General features: G+C 41.0%; 1 protein-coding gene and 1 long non-coding RNA gene across 3 annotated transcripts in view; one reads left to right on the plus strand and one right to left on the minus strand.

Annotated features, from left to right (window-relative positions):
* Positions 1 to 24,584, minus strand: part of drp2 (dystrophin related protein 2) — a 151,975-nt gene that overhangs the window by 107,838 nt on the left and 19,553 nt on the right. The gene's annotated exons all lie outside the window — the stretch shown is intronic.
* On the plus strand, positions 9,157 to 23,356 carry LOC117952275. Its single transcript, XR_004658361.1, has 3 exons — positions 9,157 to 9,167; positions 16,804 to 16,810; positions 23,246 to 23,356. It is a non-coding gene; the product is annotated as an uncharacterized LOC117952275 (long non-coding RNA).

Raw genomic sequence — 24,584 nt, forward strand, 5'->3', positions numbered from 1 at the left:
CCTCAGCCTAGGCCACGGTAATGCATCCGCTTGTTGCCAAGCTGAGGTGCATCTTCTTTTTTTACCTGAAATGGGCCTGAACTTGCCGGTAATACCGGCAGTTCTGATTATGGTCCACATGAATACCGCCACCTCCTGCGATGAGTACGTACGCACCCTTAACACCTGTGAAACTGTATCTCTCACATAGCAGCGTATTGCTGAGAAAACGGCACTAAAAATGATAGTTTTATTGGATAAACATATTAAATACCCTGGTTACTTTAAAAGACTACAGTGCCACAGCATGACACAGGAGGACACCTGTGATTCAGTGTGCTGCCGGAGCATAATCCAATTTCTCTGGCGGTCACCAAATATCTCACACCAGGCCAACAAACAGGCAGAGTTTGCGATTGTGGAAGACCACTCCAAACCACTTTCAATTAATCTTCTACACCCTTGCACCACTTAAGGCATTAAAAGTAAAACACATTTTCCCACATCATTGTGGCTAATGTAAGTCAAATGCGTACAAAATACTATTTAAGTGATAAAAAAGACATGTTAATTAACATATGCTATATGCATGTATGTACTGATGCACCTTAAAAGGCTTCCCTATCATTGTGTGACTTAAATGAATCCAAACAAACCCTTTAATACCACATTCTGACAATAACACAACACACTAATAGATTGAGGCAGCGGTACACCAGCAACTCCCGTGTTCTGCATGGTAAAATATAGCTTTTGTCAAAAGGAGTCTGGTGGCTTTGAAGAGGGCATAGATATGATTGCATTAATTCATCATCGGAAAGGGCCGTATACATTTTTTTAGGTGGCCGACATACATTTTGCTGCTGGTCCTGTCCACAGCAGTACATTGCTTAGCTTCCGTGTCGGTACTAATGCCTGCTTCTCCAAACTGGGGACGAGCCGACCGCCATCTACTGTAGTTAATATACTGACTATTGATAAGTATCTCATACAACCCCACTTCAAAACATCTGAACTATCCCTTGGTCTCTCCAAGTGTGTGCATTGTGATGTTAGGCATTGGGAGTGCGCCAAAAAGCCTACAAGCACACAGCTCTATCAGCCCACCTGGCCCAGGCTTGTTATATATTGTTGGTTAACCCACGGCAACCAGTCATAAAGTGGTACACCCATCGGGATTTCTGCCAAACCTCCTGAAGAGTTTGCTACTGGGCTTTTATCAATGATTGACATGTCATGGAAATAAGTCCCTAGACAATACGTACTTCAAACACTCAAACAAATATTGCTAATAGCATGTGCAGTGGTTTGCATAAGTTTACACGCCAACGCTAAAGTTTATTAAAAAGAGGAAAAAAAAAATCTTTTGGAATTTAATCCTAATGCCTTAATTCAAAACATTTAGGAAAATCCAACCTTTTTTAAGGACACCAATTGTCTTTGTGAATAAATAATGTATTGTAAATAAATAAATGTTTTTCCTTAAAATACAGGGAGCATAAGTATAAACAGCCCTATGTTAAATTCCCATAGAGGCAGGCACATTTTTATTTTTAAAGGCCAGTTATTTCATGGATCCAGGATACTATGCATCCTGATAAAGTTCCCTTAGCCTTTGGAATTAAAATAACCCCATATCATCATTTATTTACATTACAATATTCATTAACAAAGAAAATTAGTGTCCTTGAAAGGTGTCCTTGGATTTTTTTATTTTTTTTTATTAAGGCAATAAGATCAATTTCCAAAAGATTTTTTTGATGTATGTTTCTTTAAAAAGAAAAAGCTAATTCATATTTTTCAACAAAATTACTTGCTTCAGCAAAGAGAAAAAGCCATATATCATGTCCTTGTCAGAAATACATATACTGACAGAGAACTAGAGAAATGGAAGACAAACAGAGTTACGGTTAGACCTAAAGTGCAGCTCTGTATCTCTTTCTCACAACAACACTGACACTAACATGATGTATTACTGAGTTCTAACATTCCCTTTCTGTATCTTTCTCACTTCCCCCGTGGCCACCCACTGACCCTGAGTGTTTAGTCGCCTTAAAAATAAATGTTTCAAAAAGGATACAATCTATCTGGGCTTTCATGGAGAACACCAGGTTGTCCTGGTTGTCAAAAAATCTCTCTCCATAGTGGATAAGGGGCACTCATTGCCCTGAGCAATTCACATGCATCCTCCTGCCAGCTTTCCCCTTCCAGGATAGGGGTATGAGAGTTTAGTCATATAGCTGCAGAGTCTGCTTGTCAAATTAAATAGGACAACACAGTGCGGTGCACTTCAACCACACAACACAACTTATCATCCACAGTGTTAACCCCCAGCTGTCACGTTCATGCTGGCCAGATAATGAAGCATTTTGTCATTGGGAATGAGTGTGCACCCATTTAGAAAAGTCTCAGGGATGTTCCAGAGGCAGGAAATAGCTTTTGATGAGAGTGGTGCATTATGGGTTTGGATTGACATTATTAAATCAAACTAATTGGAATGGACAGGAGATTAAAATGTGTTTTTTGGTCACCAGAAACAACTACCAACCTATTGACAAAGAGAAAGGGGGTGCACAAACTGATATCCCAGACACAGAGAGTCTACACTGCAAGTTCAAGATGTATTCCCTGAGAAGAGAGCAGAATTTAAAGTGTGGAGGAGGGGGATTACTATATTTCCACGGAAAGAGGAAAAGAAGCAGCAATAAAAAAAAAAATAGAAACACAGACAGCAGAAGTGCAAGAGCTAGCTTAAATTAAGCCTAGTTATAAAGAGTTTACAGAGTAGAAAGAGTTGAGAGATTTACACAAAAGACAAAGTAGAGATTTGCAAATCACTAAATTAAAACAAGTTGCACCTCATAAACTAGGTTATGTTTATATGAAACAAAGTACCAACTTTTACAAAGAACTAACAGAAAAGTTTAATATATCAGTATGCCCCCTGCTGGTATGCAGGTAAAAAGTATTAACTTCACCAATGATAATCATTATTTGCGTATGTACATACATTTTTGTATTTAAAAAAAGGAAATGCATCACGGCCTTGTTAGCAGAAAGTAGTTTGTAGCCATGGACTCTAATGGTGAACAGTAAAATATACAGTACAATAGTAAATAGGAAGTGATTTCAGACATCACTTTATATAGTATACAATAGAATATAGTTCAACACAGAGAATGAACAACAGTTTGAGCAATAACTATAGTGAAACACAAGATGTGAAGAAAGGGAAAAAAAACATAATAAGGCAGGGGGAGAGAATAGGGGGAAGTGGAAATAGGGAATGAAGAATAAGAGATAAAAAGCATGACAGATGAATAGGTTGGAAATACAAAATATTGGGAGAGAAATGCTAAACACATCCAACAGGAGATCCCAGGAACATGGCAGAAGTCTTGATTCAACACTGCCCATTAAGTCAAGGTGTGTGGGATGAGAAATTACATCCTGGGGAGAACTTGCTGTCATTCTCATCCATTTCAAAAAGTATGTCAGCAATCCCATAGCAGGTCATTGACGTTAGTGTTTGGAACAGGTATATTTAGCATTATGTAGCAGCTGTGTCCCAGAGCACACAGAAACCAAAGTCTTAACAGGACAGAGCTGGAGACAACACTGTCCTGTTAAAACACAGGACAGTGTTTTAACATTTTACAGCACAATAAGGCCAGTATGATTCACTGGCCACCAACAAAAAAAAACTAAGCTGCTGAGTTGACCTTTATGTCTTGTAGGGTTATTTCACTGTAATTTGGTTGTTAAAGTACCAATGATATGCCCATTTTCAGGTTCATAATTGTATTTTGAGGTTGTACCAGAAAAGGTTTACATGGTTTCATTTTCAAAAAACACCATATTTTTGTTGTACTGCACATTGCTGCAGGTCCTGTTTTCACCGTGTGTTCACATCTCTGTTTTAGCTACAGAGTGAGACAACTCACTTGTTTTAGCTACAGAGTGAGACATCTCACTTCTAGACTATCTTTGTTGGGAGTCGCACATAAACAGTAGCTAGGTAAGATCACATCAGCTAGATAACGCTTTCTCCAACTTTGGTCAGTCCAAGGCAGGATTAGCTGGGAGACTTCTTCGAAACGAGGGAAACTTGTGGAATACCTGCAGACCAGGGACGTGGAAGTAGTTTTTTTTGTAGATTATGGTCGACTAGTGTGTGTTGCAGCACAGTGTTTTTCAATTGAGAACCACCTAGTGCTACCATGCTACGGTTAGCCACGCCGTCTTAGCTAGTTACGTAGAAAGCTGGGAAGATGTTGAACATTTCACCTGGAGACTGAAGGCAGGATACATTCATAAACTCGTATCTCAGTCTAAACAGCATAGATGTTTTTTTTTCAAGTTTGTATGTGTGTGGAAGCACCAGAGACACAAGGTAACACCCCATATCCCAGAAAACGTGATTTATTTCATAATATGGGCACTTTAAGATAACATTTTTGTCACTTAGTGTTCTAGTTTCAGTTCTGCTGAGCAGAAGCCAGTAGTGCATATTTGGCTTGTAGTTGTACTGCAAACGTTGTTTTTCTAAAGCAATTTTTTGTTTAATTCAATACATTTTCATAACTGAATTGGCCCCAACCCATTTCATGTTATGTTTTTTGTTCTTTAGTACAAATTAAGAGAAATTTTACTGCCACGCTATACAAATGACATTTAAGACAATGGTGTGTTTCCCGTTTATGGGAAATGTCTTTATTTCCAGGCTCAGCGGTTCAACATGACAATGCCCCTATGCACAAAGCAAAGTCCATGAATACATTTTCACTAACACTGACATGCCCCGGGGTTCACAGAGTGCATGAAGGATGCACGGAGAGCGCATTAATGTCGCTATTGAAGACGCCAAGGCCAGCAGCAGCACTGTCTTCAAAGACAGATGCTTCCGGTTGATCTCCTCCAGTGGTTCAAAAGGAGGGCTAGAAAGCCCATCCAACACCACTGCCAGGTCCCATAGGGGAGCCAATGGCTTAGAAACAGGGAGCAACCGACGTGCTTCTTTCATAAAATGACAAACCAAAGGGTGTTGACTAGCTGTTTTACCCTCAATCCCCACATGTCAAGCTGCAATGGCAGCCAGGTACACTTTTATGGTTCAGAAGGATTTATGTTTGTCAATCAAGGCCTGCAAGAATGAAAACAAATTGCTCCAACAGGTCACTGAAAAGAGACATGTCCCTCCTTGGGACACTCCTCAAACACCCTCTACTTCCAGTCATACAGGGACCTGGTGGAAGTGTTGATCACATTCTGTGGGAGCCCACTGTGTTTAAATTGCACCACTCAAGGACCAAGCCCATAGCGCCAGGCCCTCTAGGTGTGGGTGACAGATTGTCCCCCCCCGCCCGGGACAGCATGTCCCTGCGTAGTGGGAGTTGCCACCGCTATCCGCAAAAGAAGTAGATGTTTCTCCGCCAGCCGGTTTATTGCCGGCCAGTGTGGAGCCATTAAAATCGTCGTGCTCTAGTGCTCTCTCACCCTGGACAGATTGGAGGGTATCAGAGCCAGAGGAGGGAACGCGTACTGGAGACTTGACGGCCATGCGTGCACGAGCGCGTTTACGGCAAGAGGCACGTCTGGATTGTGTATTGAGAAAAAAAAGAGGACATTGTACTTTGTCTTTTGATGCAAACAGATCCACTGCCTCACAATGGCTGGGTGCAGAGCCCAGTTGCCGTACAGCGGCGCGCCCCTGGACAGCAAATATGCGCCTTGGTTCAGAGCCCCGGGGATATGTGTTGCTCTCAGAGACAGGAAGTTCCTGCTGCTCCACAGTATCAATCAATCAAAAAAACAGAATAGCCGCTGCCATCAGTCCCAGTAACCTCAGACATATCCTGAAAGCAACAAATTTTTGTAGTCAAAAATGCGCCAGACAAGCCCTGATAACCTTCGGGCTGTGAAGGACACCAATGCCAGAGATAGCCCCAGAAAATATTATATTTTGCACTGGAGAAAGCACATTCTTCTCTGTGTTATTATAAAAACCCAGATTGGTCAGATGTTGTATGAGGATGTGCGTTTGCGTCACAGACTCCTGCTCTGACTGTGCCAAAAGGAGTCAATCGTCTCTTTGCAGTATCAACACCAGGATTAAACAGAGCTGAATTAGCACAGCTTTCATGCATTTATCTCACATCTACAGCAGTCAGTTTCACTGTGTTAAATCAAAAGGAATCACTGCACACATTTCAAACATGTTTAGAGGCTAAAAACACGTTAAAAACTTGCCCTGTTTAAGCCCGTTGGGTGCTATCACTAGCAAGAGAATAACACGGTGTAGGCAGCCCCGTATTATTTCATTTTTTGCTCTACTGGCAGCAGTCCAAATTTACAAACAACAGAGCTACATGTTGGCATTGACTGGAATTCTCCTTTAAAGAGCTTATCAGTTTCCTTCACCTTTCTTGTCAACAAGAGTCAAAGTGTTGGCATAAAGTTGAAAAAATATCTGCCCACCCCAGCATATCAGCTTGTTGCTTAGCAGAGGTGGCGAGCCACGAAGAGTGGCTATCGTTGTCCAGGTCCTCTCCATTTCTGTGTCCTTGCTGCCACCCTGCTCTCACTCCATTATTCATACTCAAGCTTGGTTGAGACTTGGCTAAAGGTAACACAAGAAAGTCACAGTTTGAGTGCGGCTGAGGGCCATATATTAGGTGCAGGGGGGGTTTTCCCTCGGGGGACAGAGGCTGATGAATACCAGAGCCAATACACACTGGCACGGATAGCTGCAGTGTGAATGTCATGAAAGTGCCAGGGTTGTGCTTTACACATTAAACTACAGATCACCAGCAGAAAGTTTATTTTAGCGGTGATGCAGTGACAGGAGCATACCGTGAGAGTGCTCTTCAATCTGGTGTGAGCACTACATCTTAAAATGCAAAAGCATGTTCTGTGCAATGAGAGAAATATGTTTCTCCAGAGTGAAAAGATTATATGGGGAGACATGAATAAATGTAGTGTTAAGATGTTTCCACCCACCTGTAGCTCCTGTGAGCCAGGGATCTTGTTGTGCTTTGATGCTTGGTTTTCTACTTTAAAAGTTTTCATTTCTTATTTCAGTTTTTTATTGAACTACAACCACCTTAGCGTTGCTTTGTCATGTGACAAACAGGAAAAATTGTTGCATCTGATTTGTGCCAATGTCTCATTATTATTAACACCATCATCACATTCATGTCTGAGACAAGGAATCTGTGTTTCAGGCTTGGTACATTTTCTGAATTTCAGAAGAAATAATTATGCCTCGATATTTAGGCAAAAATCCTTTGAGAAATGGCCGTTGGCAACCATGGACTCTAAAGAAATATGTTTGTGTTGTGTTATGTGATTGTGTACACAGCCTCTAGGATTCCAGTTGTGCAGCACAGCTAGTAATATTTCACATGTGCATTACTTCCTAGTCATTCCACACGCCTCTGGGAATATGTTGACTGGGCATGGCTCTGCTGCAATACTTTGCCTGAACTTTGAACAATTTCAGTTTCCAAGTGGGAGGACATTATACTCTGCCCATGTATCCATTCAGACGTGAAGTGTTTGCCCCTGAGTGTCTTGCGACTGGGGCTCTCCAGAGGGTTAAGTGTCGAGATTACTTGCAGGCCATCTTCTCTGGTAATGAACCCTTTCTGGTTACCAAGATGTAGCAGAAGGGGCGCAGTAGCCATAAGAAACATCCTCCTACTGATTGCCCATCTTAAATAGCTTTTTTTCCACTGGGAGACACAACCACAAAACTTTACAGCTCCTAATGAATAATTATTATGGTACCATGTGTTATTGCTGCCGCTGATAGTGTGTCTTAGATATAATGGACAATAAATATGACCATTAAATCTGTTTTCCCTTACGATAACGGTGCCCCTGATACACAGCGATTGAATAACAATATAACTGGGCAACAGAACTAAAAAAGTGTTGCCAAACTTGCTGTGTGACTAAACCCCACTTGTCACCTTTTTCAACTCTCACTTATGGATTTTTACTTAAATAAAGTGTTTTCTTCTGTACAACTTGTGAACCTCTCCCTCTATGTTCAGTCTTCTGTAAGACGTTGACCTCAGGCACTGTTCCAGTATCAGTTCACCCCACCCACATCCCTCCATTAACCATTAGTAAGACCATTTTGAGGTCTCCTTTTATGTCTGTTCTCCTCATACATAGACGTCCTTAAAAAACACAGTTTTGAGCTAAAAAGATTTTAATGTGAGTTCTTCTCTTTAAAGTGGTTGCCAGGCAACCAGGCATCAGCTTTTGGTCGCCAAAATTGACAATAGGGTTTGCCATGTTTTAAACTGCCTTTATTTGGATCACCTCATTTCTTATGTAACTATACCACATATTTGAATAATAAAACAATGAGTGAATGGCTTGCAATATAATTTCCCTTTCCTTTCAAATAGATGTGCAACGGATCACAAAACACAGTTTGGCTCAGATTTTAAATCACGGATTGGATCAATTTTGGGATCAGCACAAAAAAGGGGGGAATTTAAATGATTATTTAAAATGTAATAACAGTAACTTTTAACAATAATTGATAACTTCTTTCACCAGTAAATTGCAGTTTACCTAAACGTAACCTTTACTCACGTCTGTTGTTTTTTATGACAACAGTGACCAGTGATGGTCTTTTAGCTCCTAGCTATCTTAATCGGCAGACAGTTGCACAACCCAGTGTTGGAATCCTCCACGGTGAAATACAGTCTCACCGTTTAGCTGTCAGCATTTTAGTCATGCTTTATCCAGTTACTACTGTAGCTAACAGTAGGCTGACGTTACCTGCTGCCAAGTGTAGTGCGCTAGCTAGTGTTTACTAGCGAGACAGACAGCGATGCTTCTGTTGCCTCTAACATCTGTTTTGGAGCATCGGAGCGAAGCGCAGACAGTTGGCACTGTAATGAGGTACCAAAATCCGCATTGCTATTCCGACCGGCAGACACCAGGCACCAGTGCCATGTTAGCACCGGATTTTAATGTTGTGTTAACGTGAACAGAAAATTTTCTTTGCATGCTGTATCTTTTCACGGTAGACACGTGCGTGCGGAAAGCAGTCGCACAACAGTTGAAATGTTGAAATAAGATTTTCAGTTTTAAGGTTTTTCTATAATTTTAAAAAACACAATATTGAACAGGTGGTTGCCAAAGGGGCAACCACAGACCACGAAACAGTTGCCAATTGACTCAATTGTTACTGTCGAGCCCTGGTACCACACAAACTTTGACACAGACAAGCACCGCATGTCTGCATTTTTTCATTCCTATACCATAAAAGTCATTAGATGTAATTGCATTTTTTATGAAGCTACCATAGAAGTGTGCAATGTTTAATTAATGGGACAGCTTTCATTTTTCTGAGAGGTCACAGGCTTTGTGTGAGGTTGTCTCAATCCTCCTTGAGGGGTCATCCAGGTCTATTACCCTGCAGGTCAGCATCATACCGCACTCTGGTGATCACAAGGAGGGCTCCTTTCTCTAAAGCCTCCTATGTGGTCCTATAATCACACACTGTGCTTCTGTAATGGGGTTTCTATTGACTGTGGTAGATTATTATCTAGTTGATGGGTTAAAATATGATTTGCTATCTCAAGGCCACACTGACATGACTGTATGGGGTTAAAACTGAATACAAACTACTTCTGTTGGATAGATTTTGGTCAGATATGGAGGAACACTGCACTGAAAAGTCCTTCTAGTTAATGCTAAAGGATCCCAACCCTTCACAATGATCTAAGTTTGATCCTCTGGAACAACAAACCAAAGCATTGCAGTAAGAAGTGTACAGCATAGCTACATCATAAATATTTACTACCCACGTCCAAGGGCACAGGAAGCAGGGAAAACACTGGGGACACATTTGCTTCAGTGCTTAATAGGATTAAGTTGTTCCTTGCCAAAATCCAAAACAAAAAATGTTCAGCATGAATCAACAAAGCTGCTGAACCCTATTTACTGGTTGTGATGGTCCTTCCCCTCAGGTAAAGCAGAAAAACTTACAGTGGTGCTCATAAGTTTAGGAACCCATGCTAAAGTTTACGAAAAAGAGGAATACCAAAAATATCTTTTGGAAATTGATCTCAATGTTATAATTAAATAAATTGGGATACATACAACCTTTAAGCAGACCAATTTTTATTTATTATTTCATGGATCCAGGATACTGTGCATCCTGATAAAGTTCCCTTTGACTTTTGAATAAAAATAGCCCAACATCATTACATACCCGTCACCATACCTAGAGATTGGGCATGGGTTCATAAACTTGTGAGCAGCACTGTACTTAATTCCCTTTACACTTCCAGCTAAAAAAAATCCACTTTTTAGCAGGTGCTAATACAAACAATTGAAAAACTTTTACATGGTATGTGATGTGGACATAATTGTTAAGTGTTACAACCTGAACCATCTGTACTGTTTGTATTTCTTCACACTATGTTTTAACACCACTCCCCAGTAGCTAATGGCCACATCATCCACATTTGCAGGAGAAATATGTCACTAAACCACTTAATGTTAATAATAGTTTTCCTTGCAAATGGGTTAGAGCTCCCACACAGTTTCTCAAAATTAAGGATCCTTGTCTATTGTTTTCTATATAGCACGGCATCTTAATTCATTCTCATGGTCACAGCATAATTAGAACCCGGGCTTGATTTATGCAGAACAAAGACAGCCTCCTAAACCCTAGAGAGAGAAAACAAGCGGGTGTGAAATGCTTGTCCAGATTCCAGGAATTAGGTGCCGAATATCAGTCATCTTCCTCCTCCACAGCATGTAATAAAATGACAGAACAAGATCTAAAAAGGGTGTTGGTGGTGTATGTGTTGGAATATTGCAGGCCAAAGACAGCCTCCTCCTCACCAATCAAGGGCAGAAAGAAGGGTGCAAACTAGTTCTGATCCAATTAATAACAAAGCTGTGGAACTTGTCAAACAAAACAATTAAAGAGGAGTAATTCAATCCAGCTTTTCCAGGTTTCATTATTGTTTTACCACTACTCAAATGTGTTTAATATATATATATATATATATATATATATATATATATATATATGTGACACAGTGCACTGTTGAATTGTTGATAGAAGGAATTTATACCTTTTACTCCCATTTTAGGTATTTTTAGGACAGTAGCATCAATTTCAAGCTCAGACTTTCAAACACAATATTATGAAGGTGGGTAAATACTGTTTGTTACAGGGAATGATTTTGTGCAAAGCCTTAGACTATTTATGAGAAGAGAAACTAAAATTAAAAATAAATCCTCCATCTATCAGCCTCAACTGCTTTCCTTCAAAGGCAGCCCATATGAAAGAGGAGCAATCCTAAGCACACATTTCATTTTTGGCCACCAATGCGCACACACACACACACACACACACACACACACACACACACACACACCTTCCCACTAGCAGACATTTTCCAATTCATCCACAGATTTCTTGCCATGTGGGATTTATAGTCCTTTTCTTATGTTTACTTTTTTAATGTCTGAATTCAATCACGGCTGTCATGTTGAATTTAAAATGAGCTGCTCCTTATCAGAGAACTGCACCCCCTTCCACCACCTCCAACCTGAACCTGTCAGGAGTCTGGCTGAGGACAAACCAATGCCAGCTAACCTTGTCCTTGGGCTAACTGTGCTAACAAAGCCCTGATGTCACAAGACTTCCCAGGGACTGTTCCTTCTGCAAATCACCAGGTCATGTTCCCCCTACGTTTGCTATGTGTTTCCCAGTGCTTCCTCTTTTACGTTCAGGTCCTTGAAATGCCAAGGTTCATTGGGAACCATGGCGCAGCTAGGCTAAATGTGGCCAAGTTATGTTGACAGATACATGTCTCCCTCAGTTCCCTCTGCAGCCTACAGAACCCACACCACCTCCCCACGAAATATAGCGATATTTCAAGATAGAAAATATTTAGGAGTTCTATTTTGAGGAATGAAATTAGCCAGGGTTAATGAAAGAAAAGAAAATGCAATCGGGGCATTGATTTTCAGGCACATGTCTATGCAGAGATCGATTGGCAGCAATAAAGAAATATCATAAATAAGGGAGCTTACAACGTTAGTTCTCTTAAAAAATTATGAGTTACTGTCCTTTCATTTTCAGTTATGAATTGCAGAGTACAAATGGGGAAAGGCTGTTTGATCAGAGGCTTATCCAGCCCCATATGTTTTACAAAAATAAAAATATATGCTCTACACAGTTTAACAACATTCATACCTGTGGTGAGTCAGACAGTGCAGCACTTTATTTGGATGGTTAAGTCTCCATTCAACAGGAAAACACTATATTCAACTGTCACCGAGTTGGGAACAAGCTCAACCACTAGAAAAGTACTACCTGTCCCTTTGAGTCTTTATGCCACCTGTTTTTACTCCTATGGAACACAATTTGAGATGAGCAAGAGTGTAAATAGATTTGTGTATCCAAAACTATGTGATCACAGATGATGGATTTAAAACACAGTCAAACCATAGTTATTGATAGCACTAGGGTATCTTTCCCGTTGCCTGCTATTCCTTCAATGTATAGTCGGACATTTTGGGAGATACGCTTATTTTATTCAGAGAGAGAGCTAGTTTGTTCAACGTGTTGTCCAAGAGCGGCGGAGATTCAATGAAGAGAGGAAATGGCATTAGTGAGAACTAAGAAGTGAATCAGAGAAATAAGTTGTTATTTACTGATTGTTTCACAAATGTTAAGTTCTTAAGCACAAAAAAACTCATCCACTGCTCCACACAACCCTGAAGAAGGTGCACACATTGACGAATTTTGTGCAAAGTGCAGGCCTCCTCCTTGCTGTTGCCAATGCTTTGTGTGTGTGTGTGTGTGTGTGTGTTACACCTAAGCCCTCAGTCAAACAGACACCCAGACCTGCAACTCTTTACACATCCATGACACAGCTAGAGAGAGGAAGAAAGAGATTGAGACAGCAATGTTACCTGGTCTCTACATGTTAGAGAGTCTAGCCCTCACACCTTGCGTGTTGGCTGGGGGCTACAAATTACTGCCTGGAGGCTGATGCCAAAAGCAAAGTAAGAAAGAAAGAAATACAGGCAGAGGCAGGGTCTCTTCAAATATAGAAACCGCCACACACACTTCTAACAGGTGATGATTTTGACGGATTATTTTTGTGTGAGTCCATTCATTGTTTTTAGGAAAGTCCTTCATAGTATACCTTTAACATGTAGCTCGAGCCAGGAGACACTTTGCTTTGCAAAAAGGCTGGAAGCAGGGGGAAATGACTAGCCTAGTTCTGTCCAAAGGTAACAAAATCCACCTACCAGCACATTAAAAGCTCAATAATTAACAAGTTACTGTATATCTTGTTTGTTTAATCTGCCCAAAAATGCACTGTAAAACGCTAAGTTGTGGTTTTACAGTACTATTTCTCGATTACACTTAGTTTTTGCAGAGATTAAACAAAAGGACATGGTGGATTTGGTTACCTTGAGCCAGGCTAGCTGTTTGTCTATGCCTCCAGTCTGTAAACTAAGCTGACAGATATGATAGTGGTCACAATCTTCTTATCTAACTCTCAGAAAGAAAGCTAAGCATTTTTCCCAAAATGTTGAGCTCTCCCTTAAGCTTTTAACAATAACTACACTGTATTTACAATATTTTAATGTAGCAAATGAGTTCATCGTGATTCTTCTGTAATTTGACTATCCTATTTACCATGAGGAAATATCTGATTTATAAATAGGCACTGGTAACAGATTTACATAATAATGTACTTCAAATTCCTCTGGTATCAGTGAGAAGTGAGATAGATATAAAGCATGAAATATACCTGGAGTATGACTGAAGGCCCAACGAGATCCACATCAACAGATTCCTTTTATTTAAATAACGAATACGTAGCAAGCAAAATACAAATTGTGGATATTCCACCCCCTTGAGCCAGACATCTTGAGAAGAACAGACGTCTTCCACTGCCAATTCAGTAAAGCCTGCACAGCAAATTTCACACAACCATTTTGCACTTTGCTGATGAAACACTTTTGAAAGCCCAATGACACAGACATTGCCTTTATATAGGAAAAAGCCACATTTGTCTCCCATCCCTTTTCATCAATGTCCCAAATACAACCAAGCCTTAGCCTGAGTGAGAAGTGGAACAGAAATACCCTACAAGATTCAAACACCCAAATACTTTTCAAACACATCGCCTGGCATAAATCGCCGTTTCATAAATGACTCAAACTGTGAGAGCAACACTGTTCAAGCACTTTCTGCGATGAGGTCTAATAGGGATGTAAAGGGGATCTGGCACAATGGCACTAGAACCCTGCACCTGTTGCCCTCTCATCCACGCTCCACTTCTATTGTCAATGAATGTCAATGAATGTTGCTCACTCATTTCCATGTCCCACTCAAGCTTTTTATTGATACAAATGAATAAAAAGACATCAGTGGTAAGTAAAAGATTGTTTTTATTGCCTCGCGCAGGGGAAAATTAGATGGATTATTAAGGCCGAATGCGATAAATTACATCAGGCCTCCACCTCATAGGGTTTTACTGATCTTATGAGGGATATGCCTTTGTTTTTATTAAGATTTAACATCTGGAAGCTGCATAACATATCCATTGTCATCATCTACACCACTAGAGCATAGAGTCAACTCACAAACCGTGGTTGGTAGACTTTTTCCCCTGGCAGCCTGTCTGAGGAAAGGTTGTTAAATTAAAAGGCAGATTGGGACGTTGTTTCTGGGCCCTGACCGCTTCTATCAACACCCCATGACTCATTAAAAAAACAGATAAAATGTTCAGTAAAAACAGTAATGAAATGGGTAAAGTCTTATTCCTTTTACTGAACCCCCATCGTACTAAACCCATTCTCGATATTACATACGTAAGCTGTTAACGGCATATTTTAAACCCCTTTTACACAAAAAAAATATTAAAAAGCCAAAAGGAGATGTTTTCAACCAACTCATGGTGCGAACGTTAGCTTAATTAGCTAACAGCTACAGCGGACATGTGAGCAACAAGTTCTTTTTGCAGCAAGTAAAATCAACATTCAATGACTCGAAATGAGAAGCCTTCTTTTGTCACCTCTGTCTGAAATCAAGGTCCCGCAGTTTCAAAAAAAGACTATGAATTTTTGTGATCTTTGTAAACTGTTTATGTGGTTAAGCAACAGGCTTAACAACAATCTCTGTTCTGGACCCAGTTGATGCCACCTTGTATTGTTAGCTTCAACATCCTGAAGGACTGAATATGTGGCCTGAGAAATCTGTTCAACTATGACTGTTGGCTTTCAGCCTTTCTCTGATGCTGAGTGATGCCTTGCCTCTCATGGACAAGGAGAGCTCCATGGTCAGCTCCATGCCTCCTAATCCATCCAACAGCGCCCTACCCAGCGCCTTGTCCTCCTTTTCACAACTTTGAAGTACTGCTTTACCCATTACCCTTGGGCAGGAGCTGCCCTTCTCTGGACCACACTGACATTTAGATGCTACTTAGAGCCATTAGGCCACCAAGGTCAGCACTTAACTTACATTTTCACAGCTTCCGGCAGCACTTTTTCTTTCTGTTATTCATCCGTTATTGTTGTGTTTTGCGGCACACTGCACACACAGGGCAGTGAATTGCTCGTTAGCTGGGGCTCTGGTGCCATAACAAGTGCTGAAAAGGGGAAAGTGTGTGTGTCTGTGTGTGTGTGGGAGGGGGGGGGGTCAGAAAAACACTGAATGGCAACCAATGAAAGACCATCACGCAAGTTTTTCCAGTTTCCTTCTATAGAGCATTCAAGGTTCACGATTTTCTCCATGGAGATGTTGACTTGGTAAGGAACAAGACTTCAGAAGGCTCAACCAAAAAACTTCAAAAATGTCTGTGACTCAAAAGTCCAGTGCACAATCCTTTAAAGTAAATGTCATTGGTAAAAGAACACACAAATCCCCAAAAAGCACAGCAACATATTAATGCCAAGAGCATGGTTACATTATCATCTGGCATTGGTGCAATGAATAAAACAGATGCAAGTAAGAGTGATTATTGTGGAGTTACACAAAGAAAATGTTCTGAAAGTATATTGGGAAAAAGAGCTTTATAGCACTGAATGTATCATAAAATAATTGCATGTGCTGTAACAAGATCAAACATATACTTGTAATTCTTCAGTTCTTTTTCAGTTTGTGTTAGGTTTTACCAGATGATTTATTATATAACGTTTTGATTTAATTCCTCCACTTCTATTACAAGGTGATAATGTGTTTTTATTTGTCCTTGTGAAATGACGAGAATGTATAATGCACAGTAACTGAAATGAACTCAGCCCCGGTAGCTACAGCTGTGAGCAGAATATTCAGTCAAGTAATTGCATTAAGATTAACATGAACATTTTATTTGCTATTGTGTATTCCTGTTAAGCCCTGCAGCCCTGTGCTGAGTAGCTTTTGTTTTTTTTCTCTTCCTTCTACAAGATGTTTGCCAATGTATCAGTACTCGTGGAGCGAATTCCAGTGTCACTTCCCAGCTGAGCAAATGAGCAAGCTGTAAATTAACTTTAATTGCCTAATGACAAATGCAATTCTACTGCAGCTCGAGCATGGCATTCATATTTGATGGGCCGCTATATCTCACTTCAAAATGTCTCAATAAGCCAGCCATAAAATATATATAAAGATGGACGATTTGACAGCTCCCCAAAAGTGAAGCCAAAATATCTTGAGTATAGTTTATTAATCACACCCCGACCATGCGACTAGGACATAGGCCAAACAAAAAACTGGTTTCTGTAATTTCAGGTAGTTCTTATCTTGCTAATGTTTGTTCAAGAGTTTATTAGTTATTTGGTGCTATAAAAATGTACTGAAACGTCATAATTTACAAGATTGGTCGGGCAAGTGTATGGGCGGGACTCCAATACCGCGGCTCAACCAACCAATCGCAAAAGCACAGACTCTGGCCCCAAAATTACAATATGGCAGTGCCCGTCTCCGTGATATTTTGGTTTACTTTTGTACAGTGGTAGGAAGTGGAGACACATCTTCTATCTTTAAACATAGTCTATGAAACCAGCTAGCAAGCCTTTTTTGTAAATATACAGCACTGCACTGAGGAGACTGCAGCCCCTCATTGCCAGGAAACTCCCATAGGCTGTTATTGCTTATTCACAGCTCTGTGAGATGTTAGGGTTTGGCGCTTATGAAAATTGAACTGCAAACTCATCTTCACCCCAGGCCAAAAAATGGCCTTGTCATATTCACAAAGCCGTGAGATTAATCTGTGAAGTGAAGCAGGCGTCAACAAACCTAACGTCACAGTTTGACTTATTGACCGAGGATGGGAAGGTACGTGTGTGTGTTTGAAGAATATAAAAATAAAGTGTGTGTAAAAGAGAGAAATGGATAAAGTGAGAGAGGGAATGGTGGGGGTGATTGCCTTTATTAAATCCCACCAACATTTATTCCGAACATTAATTTCATTGCGCTATCAGAGCCGTTTCAGGGTTGAGGAATGAAGGAAGAGTAGGAATAAATTGCTTTTAAATTCTACAGAGCATTCCCTCTGGATGGCACAGACTAGGACGCCTCTCCCTCTAATTAAACCCCCTGATGTATTTAAAAGCATAAGATGTAATTAGAACATTTAGTTTCATTTAAAACCACTTGAATTTCTTCCCTCCTACATGCCACAATTTAATTATATTCAGCAAGTCGTGCAGTCCTGACAGGAACAGAGAGTTGCTATAGAGATGACCATGGCTGTGCTGTGCTTGGAAATCCTTCAGAGTGAGTTTTTGCACAGCGAGCCACACACAAACACACACACACACACACACACACACACAAACACACACCACTATATGCAAACAAGCACAAGGAAGAGACTACTGTACCTATCGATCATTTTGTGCTATAGATGCATGCAAAATATGCAAACACATGTACAAACTGCCACATTTGCAACTGCTCAGCCAGCCAGCAGCAACAAACAAGCACATTATTCAATCAGGTGCCAGCCTCTTGCACAGATACAGGCCACAGGAAATGCACCTTTATCACTGGGAGCAGAAAAGCCCCCCCCACTCTCTCCCTGTCTGAACAGCCCTCCCTGCCGCTTTTCCTGTCTTTCGATGTGCTGGAGCTGCAGATCCTGCCGTAGGTGTCTTCTTCACAGCTCCCCCCCTCCCCCCCCCTCCTGCCTTGACTGGGGCTTTTAAGGCAGCAGTACAGAAATCAATGGCAATGCGATGGCTGCTCTCACAGTCATTGGAACACTTTTCTGAGGAAGAATGGACCGCATTCACAGTCTTCAATACAGATCAATTATCCTGAACAAAGGCAAAAGGGACACCTCACACACATACTCACACACTCATTTTCTGACTTATGTGCCCTTCACTCTCCATTTTAACCTCATGTAGCTACTGCAGTAAGTCACAATATGCTCCCAGTTGTGGTCCATTTAAGATGCAGAGAAGAATTTTCACAGAGAGATTCGACAGTCAAGTGATATACTCTCTGCTGTACAAATCAATAGTTATAATACCCAGCCAATGGCAGCCAGCAGAATAGAGGTTACATATATTACAAAGATGGGTATTTGTGTCATGCACACTATACAGTCAAATGCTTCAGCGTCTCATAATGCTCAGCTTAGACATGGCTGCTTACCGTTAGTGAGCGGAGAAAAAACACCACTTCCATAAAAACTCAAAGAATAACAAAATGAAAAACACAAACATCCCATTCATGAGTGTAAAAGACACCCTCTTAATGGATCTTGAGTAAAAGCAAAGAAATTAAAGTAAATGTATAAACCAGGATTTCAATCTAAAAATCTACTGACTAAATTGAAGAAGGAATCCTAGCTTTAGTTTGATGATGCTTGTAAAGTCAGCGCAACAGAACAATCTTTCATGATGAAGTGAAAAATCTTAAAAGGCTTCCAACTGGTGCAGGATATGTGTCGATCTCAGCTAATTAATCTCATTCTGCATTCCTACCTACCACAGTGTGATGATTGTGCGCCAAAGTCAGAGATTTTCTAATTCTACCTATACTCCATAGCCTTAATTGATTGTAAGAGACACATTTTATATCCAACAAGCCTTCCAAACAGGAGGATATCACTGTTCATGCCTTTTGTAAAACATAAAAAATGACAGTTATTAAAAAATAATAAATCTGAGCATGTTCTGATCTGCCTCTATGTTTAAAAGATCACTGGTTAAGGTCTGACTAAGGTTTAAATTCTTGTTTAAGTTACCTTTCGTGGTTTAAATTCTTGTTTAAGTTATCTTTCGTGGTTTAATTTAAGTGTACCAGGATGTGTCAGTTCATCATGACATCACTGTTCGGTGTGTTTACAGGTGTAAAAGAGCATATTTCTGACCACTTCAGAGAAAGCATCACTTTAAAAACAAAGAAAACAACTTAGCTTCTTGCTTTAAGTCACAATGGTGTCACACTGAGCTTAATACATGATCACTGCTTACTGATATGAGTGACTTATTAATAAAGAGAAATCCACAAAAATGTGTTTTTTAAATAAACCTTTAGATTGGAGTCTGAAAGCAAAAATCACAACACACAGCAGGAAGGTGAGTCAAACAGCTGTGTGGAGCGATGTTATTCATGCAGTGGATTTAACAACCAAGTCCCAGCTGGAGACATTTCACACTCAAAACCATACAAGTCAACCCCACGGTGGTGATAAAAAAATGATGTCGGTTCTTAGAACCCTGAAAGTTTGTCCAAAATATTTGGTCAATCCATCACATTGTTGTTAAGATATTTAAGTCTAGACCATGGTGGTGGGCCGACCATCAGACCAACATTGCCACGTCTGAAATCCACAGGATTTGCCTACAGTGTTCCCCTATTAGGCAGCAGCATACTCCAACTTAAGTCTGAAACCACCTCCACCCACACCTCTCCAATGTTGGAACTGGAAGAGCTTTTTCCCAATTCCACAATTTCTGCAAGTATTTGAAACCCATAATCCGACATACACATCACACAGGTACTGGCAAATGCAGTGTGCAGACATGAGAAAGTAAGCAGGGTTTGAAAGCTCACCTTTTTCATTCATTACAGACTGATTCTGTCCCTTTTCATGTGACCAAAACGAGTGCATCATAAATACCTTCCAGGACAGACTGTCCCAAAGTGTGCTCTATTAACTATATATTTATATAATTATCGCATCTATCCCCTCTTAATGAAAACCCACTTTTCAACCCACCGACAAGTTTGGCCGTTAAGGACAGCTATAAACCCTTTTGCAGTCGGACAACATGCACACCCCAGCAATAAGACATGCCATGCTGCTTCTAAGCTTAAAGCACTGACATTAACCCCCCTCATCTCCACCCACGAATCCTTCTCTGGGTGCATTGTGTGGATGTTAAAAGTTAAGACAGATAAGGGAGATTGACGCGAGCAGGGGAGCAGTCACCAGTATAATAGTCGTGTGTGTGTGTGTGTGTGTATGTGTGTGTGTGTATTGGCTTTGCGTGGGCGTGTTTGGGTGTCGATGAATATCTACATGGGTCAAAAAGTGTCCAGAGGAGCTGAAGTGAGCAAGTTATGGTGTGATGTCAGGTCTAATTAGCCAGGCTTGCTTTAGGCTCATTACTCACAGACCACTGGGACAGGGGAATAGGGAGAAGAAGGCGGGGGGGGGGGGGGGCTGAAAAGGCCACATAGTGAGAATTCAGCACCATTTGAGGTTCATCCTCACTGCTTTCTTACAAGGAACGCGACAAGACTTTGATAAGGGCGCACGTACCCCACTCAAGACTTCATATCATCCTCCTCTTGCTCTTTCATGCCTCCCAGCGCTGCACACCTCTCTCCCAACCTTTATGCTCCAACACACAGCTGCCTCTACAAGCAATTAGAAGAAGACTGGGCGAGGAAGGGAAAAAGGTGTGGGTTGAAATTAAATTCATATGATCAGAGGTTAAAGAAAATATTTTTTAGGTTCTGCTGTTACTGTGGAAACACATTTGTATCCATATTTAGGTTGATTGGAAACACCCTACCTTAATGATGAAGTGGTTGGCAGCAAGATATGTTATTGGAAATTGCCCGGAAGATGAGGGCCAGTGGGTAGTAAAATACTGTACTTGGTGAAAATGCATGTTATTCATTATCCTGGAGAAAGCCTTTACCAGTAATCAGCTCAATGAAACAACTATGCTCATTCAGTTATAACCACCCAAACAAAGGTGAATAATGAACCTCTATTTGAACCAGAAGTACAAAAAAAGTCAACAGTTTAAAACGGAGGAGTCGGTCTTAAAATCTCAAATACTGCAGTAGAGAAATCAATCTTTCATGACTCCACCTTAAAAAAAATAATAATTGTCAATCCTGTCTGCTACTGTATTCACAGGAAATACAAATGGCTAAAATAACACCATTCCCTCTGGTAGTTTCCATTCCATCTGCTGTCCATGTGTTGCTGTTTGGATCCATTCTCAACCCCGCCACTCCACCTCCTTTTGTAAAAGGATAAAATGACATGTAATGCATCACTTTGCTTGTCACTGTACACAAACAAATACCAACCTCTAGTTCAGTTTCTGTTTGTCTTCACTTGACATATCTGCAATGAAAGCAAAGGTCATAAAAATGTATGGGAGGTACACTGATGATAAACGATTTGAGAGAGTAGAAAACAAATTGGAGCGCTACTGAGATAGCAAGTCAACCTTTGAGACTGCACAGCCACGGATTTGTAAGAGCAGAATTAGATTTGTGAGCGAGGGAAGACAGGATCAGAGCGGAACAGATGATCTGAGCAGCAAGGGGAGTTTTTTCTTATTTTTAAGATTATTTTTTAGGGCTTTTCTCTTTATTTGATAGTGACAGTAGATGGGCAGGAGAGGGAGAGAGAAAGAGAGGGGATGACGCAGCAAAGGGCCGCAGGTCGGATTTTGACCCGGGCAACGGCCAAGGACGCAGCCTACATGGGGCACACACTCTTACTGGGTGAGCTATATGCCGCCACAGCTAGAGGAGTTTTGTAACTACATTTCATTCAGGAGAGACATGTTTGCAGATATGCAAATAAGATTTATTGTACAGGGCAAATTAAATTAACAAGGTCTTTGGCGATTATATATACACACACACATACACACACACACACACACACACACAACAAAAGTATATAGCCCAAAGACCAAATCAAAGGAGGCTCCGGACGGATCAGCTGGAGCAAAAGAGGACTGGAGGTGGAAAGGGGGGTTGGAGGGTTGCACTCTTGCCTGCAACGACAGCTAAATAACAAAAGGGAGAAACAATTTTAAGCAGGGTTGTAACTCTGTGATTGCCCCTTGCCATTTGTGTACGATTCTGATTGGTTTAGCAGGAAGGTGAACGCCTCCAACAGCTGATTTGAGTTAGATAGAGCATTGATCAAGAATTAGGTCTTCATGAAAGGATTTACACTGAGATACATTTCAATTAGGAGACAAGTTGCAGATATGCGGAAGTTATACACAGCATGATAAAATATACATTTATTTGGATAACAGCTGAATTGATTTAGGAGTGCATCATTAAAAGTTAGGTCTTCCTGAAAGAATTTACACTGAGCTACATTTGAGACCGCAATATGCAGCTTCAGAACGTTTGTACGGTATCACGTCACGCAGCATTGCCTTAGCTATAGTAACTCAAAATGCTACGTTATCAACCAAAGCTAAGGACAGCCATGTTGCAGCAGCAGGCTAATGCAGCATCAGTATGTCCATTACATGAGTTTGTGTTCTGTAGAGAAGAGAAAGGTTCAGGGATGTGATGGTCTGGGTTCTTGAATCATGCTAGGTTATACATTGTGTGACGTTAGTAAAAGTTAAAGGCGCCTTACTTTGTTATTAGATGATAAACTCATGTCCCAATTGGTTAATGTAATAAACTTTGCATTAAAAAGTATATTGACCTCCCTAATGTTAGTTTTGTGTGCTACTTCACAACAAGGACAACTAAAAAGGAGAGAGAGAAAGAAGTCAATGAAGCAGCTAAAAGATCTGCAACTTTGCAGAGCTGGATTAAAACTGCCAGCAGGCCAGCTGTGAGTGAAGCATTTGATAATGTCAAACAGCCAACCTACGTTATTCATTTAATGTGAAGTAGGCTTATTTTATCAGAAGCTTTTTCTTTAAGTTAGAGTACGCTAATAACTCATTAAAAACAAGCGCTGTGTCACGATCCTGCTGTGACTGACTGCCTTTGTGCTACTCTTGTGGCCATTTTGTGAATTGTGTTAAGTGCTTGTTGCTGTTTTCCATGTGCTCTGTGGTTACCTGTCTGTCATGTGTCTTTGTCTCCACCCATCCCTTTTTATGGTCTGCACTTCCTGTCTAGTTAGTTCCCCTCTGGGTTTTGCTCCCACCTTTTCCCTGTTATGTCATTGGATTCCCTCTGTTTGTTGTTACTGTCTTGTCCAATCTTCTGTCTTTCTGTTGATTGGTCTGTGTATTTTTACACTCCTCGATTCCTTTGTCTCTTGTTGGTTCGTCTCGCTGTTTGTTTGTAGGTTTGTGGTTGTGAGTTTCTACATTATAGTGTCAAAATAAAGTGTGTTTGTTCTGCACATTTGTCTGAAAGAGTCTTGCATTTGGGTCCTCCTGCTGAAACTGTGACGGAACGAACCAACCAAAGAATGGATCCAGCAGACTGGACAGACATTTCCATATGGAGGAGCTAACCCAGGTGGAGTACACCCTCGGCAGGCTTACTGCAGAACTTGTGAGATCCAGATTTGGAGTGCCAGCATGCCATGTGTTCTCGTACGAAACAGGCCATTTTGTCAAAACCCTGGATGATCGAGGTGCCAGGAATGGCTGCCTTAGCCAGTGAGCCCTATAATCTGGACAGAAATCTGCAGCGCCCAGCGGTCTCCAAACCCTGCACACCAGACCAGCAAGCCGCAGCATTATATTGCGGGTATTACCAAGGCAAAGTTTGCAGTTGTGGCAGAAAAACCATTATGACAAGAGGATGATAAAAGAAGTTGAGATTGAGCGCAGCAGACGTTTGCTGTGCGTGCTCTGCTTCTCATCACCAGGTCCAAGCAGGTCTGGTTCCACAGTGGTGAGGTGAGTTAATGCTTAAACACATAGGCTCTTTTACTGCTCTTGGTCTTTAAAGGGAATCCTGCTGATAACACCATTTCACTCTCATGCACAGCTAAAACAAAAAAGAAAAAGATGAGAATGTACTGGAAATTTAGGGGAGGGGCAGTACAACCGGATGAGTACGCTGCTAAAAAGGAGCCCCAGTGGAACTGCGGCAGTAGCAAAATGGTTCTGCACAAGACAAAAAAATCCACCAGAGAAATACGGTGCTGTGTAGGGTCAGGTTTTAGCCTGGAGCGGCCATGGCCACCACAGGCCGCCCTCTGGCTCCGCCCCTGCTGGGACACCTTGAAGCAGTTACTGTAGTCCCTCCAGCATGTCCTGGGACTACCCCGGGGCCTCCTACCAGTCACCATACTTGAAACAACAGCAAAAGGGAGGCAGCCAGGGGCAAATATATCAGGACCTGAATCCCCTTAATGCTCCTACTTAGAAGTCTTTAATCTCCATAGACAATTTCACCTTGGAAA

Source organism: Etheostoma cragini, chromosome 10, assembly GCF_013103735.1.
Source record: "Etheostoma cragini isolate CJK2018 chromosome 10, CSU_Ecrag_1.0, whole genome shotgun sequence".
In the NCBI taxonomy this organism is placed as follows: Eukaryota; Metazoa; Chordata; class Actinopteri; order Perciformes; family Percidae; genus Etheostoma; species Etheostoma cragini.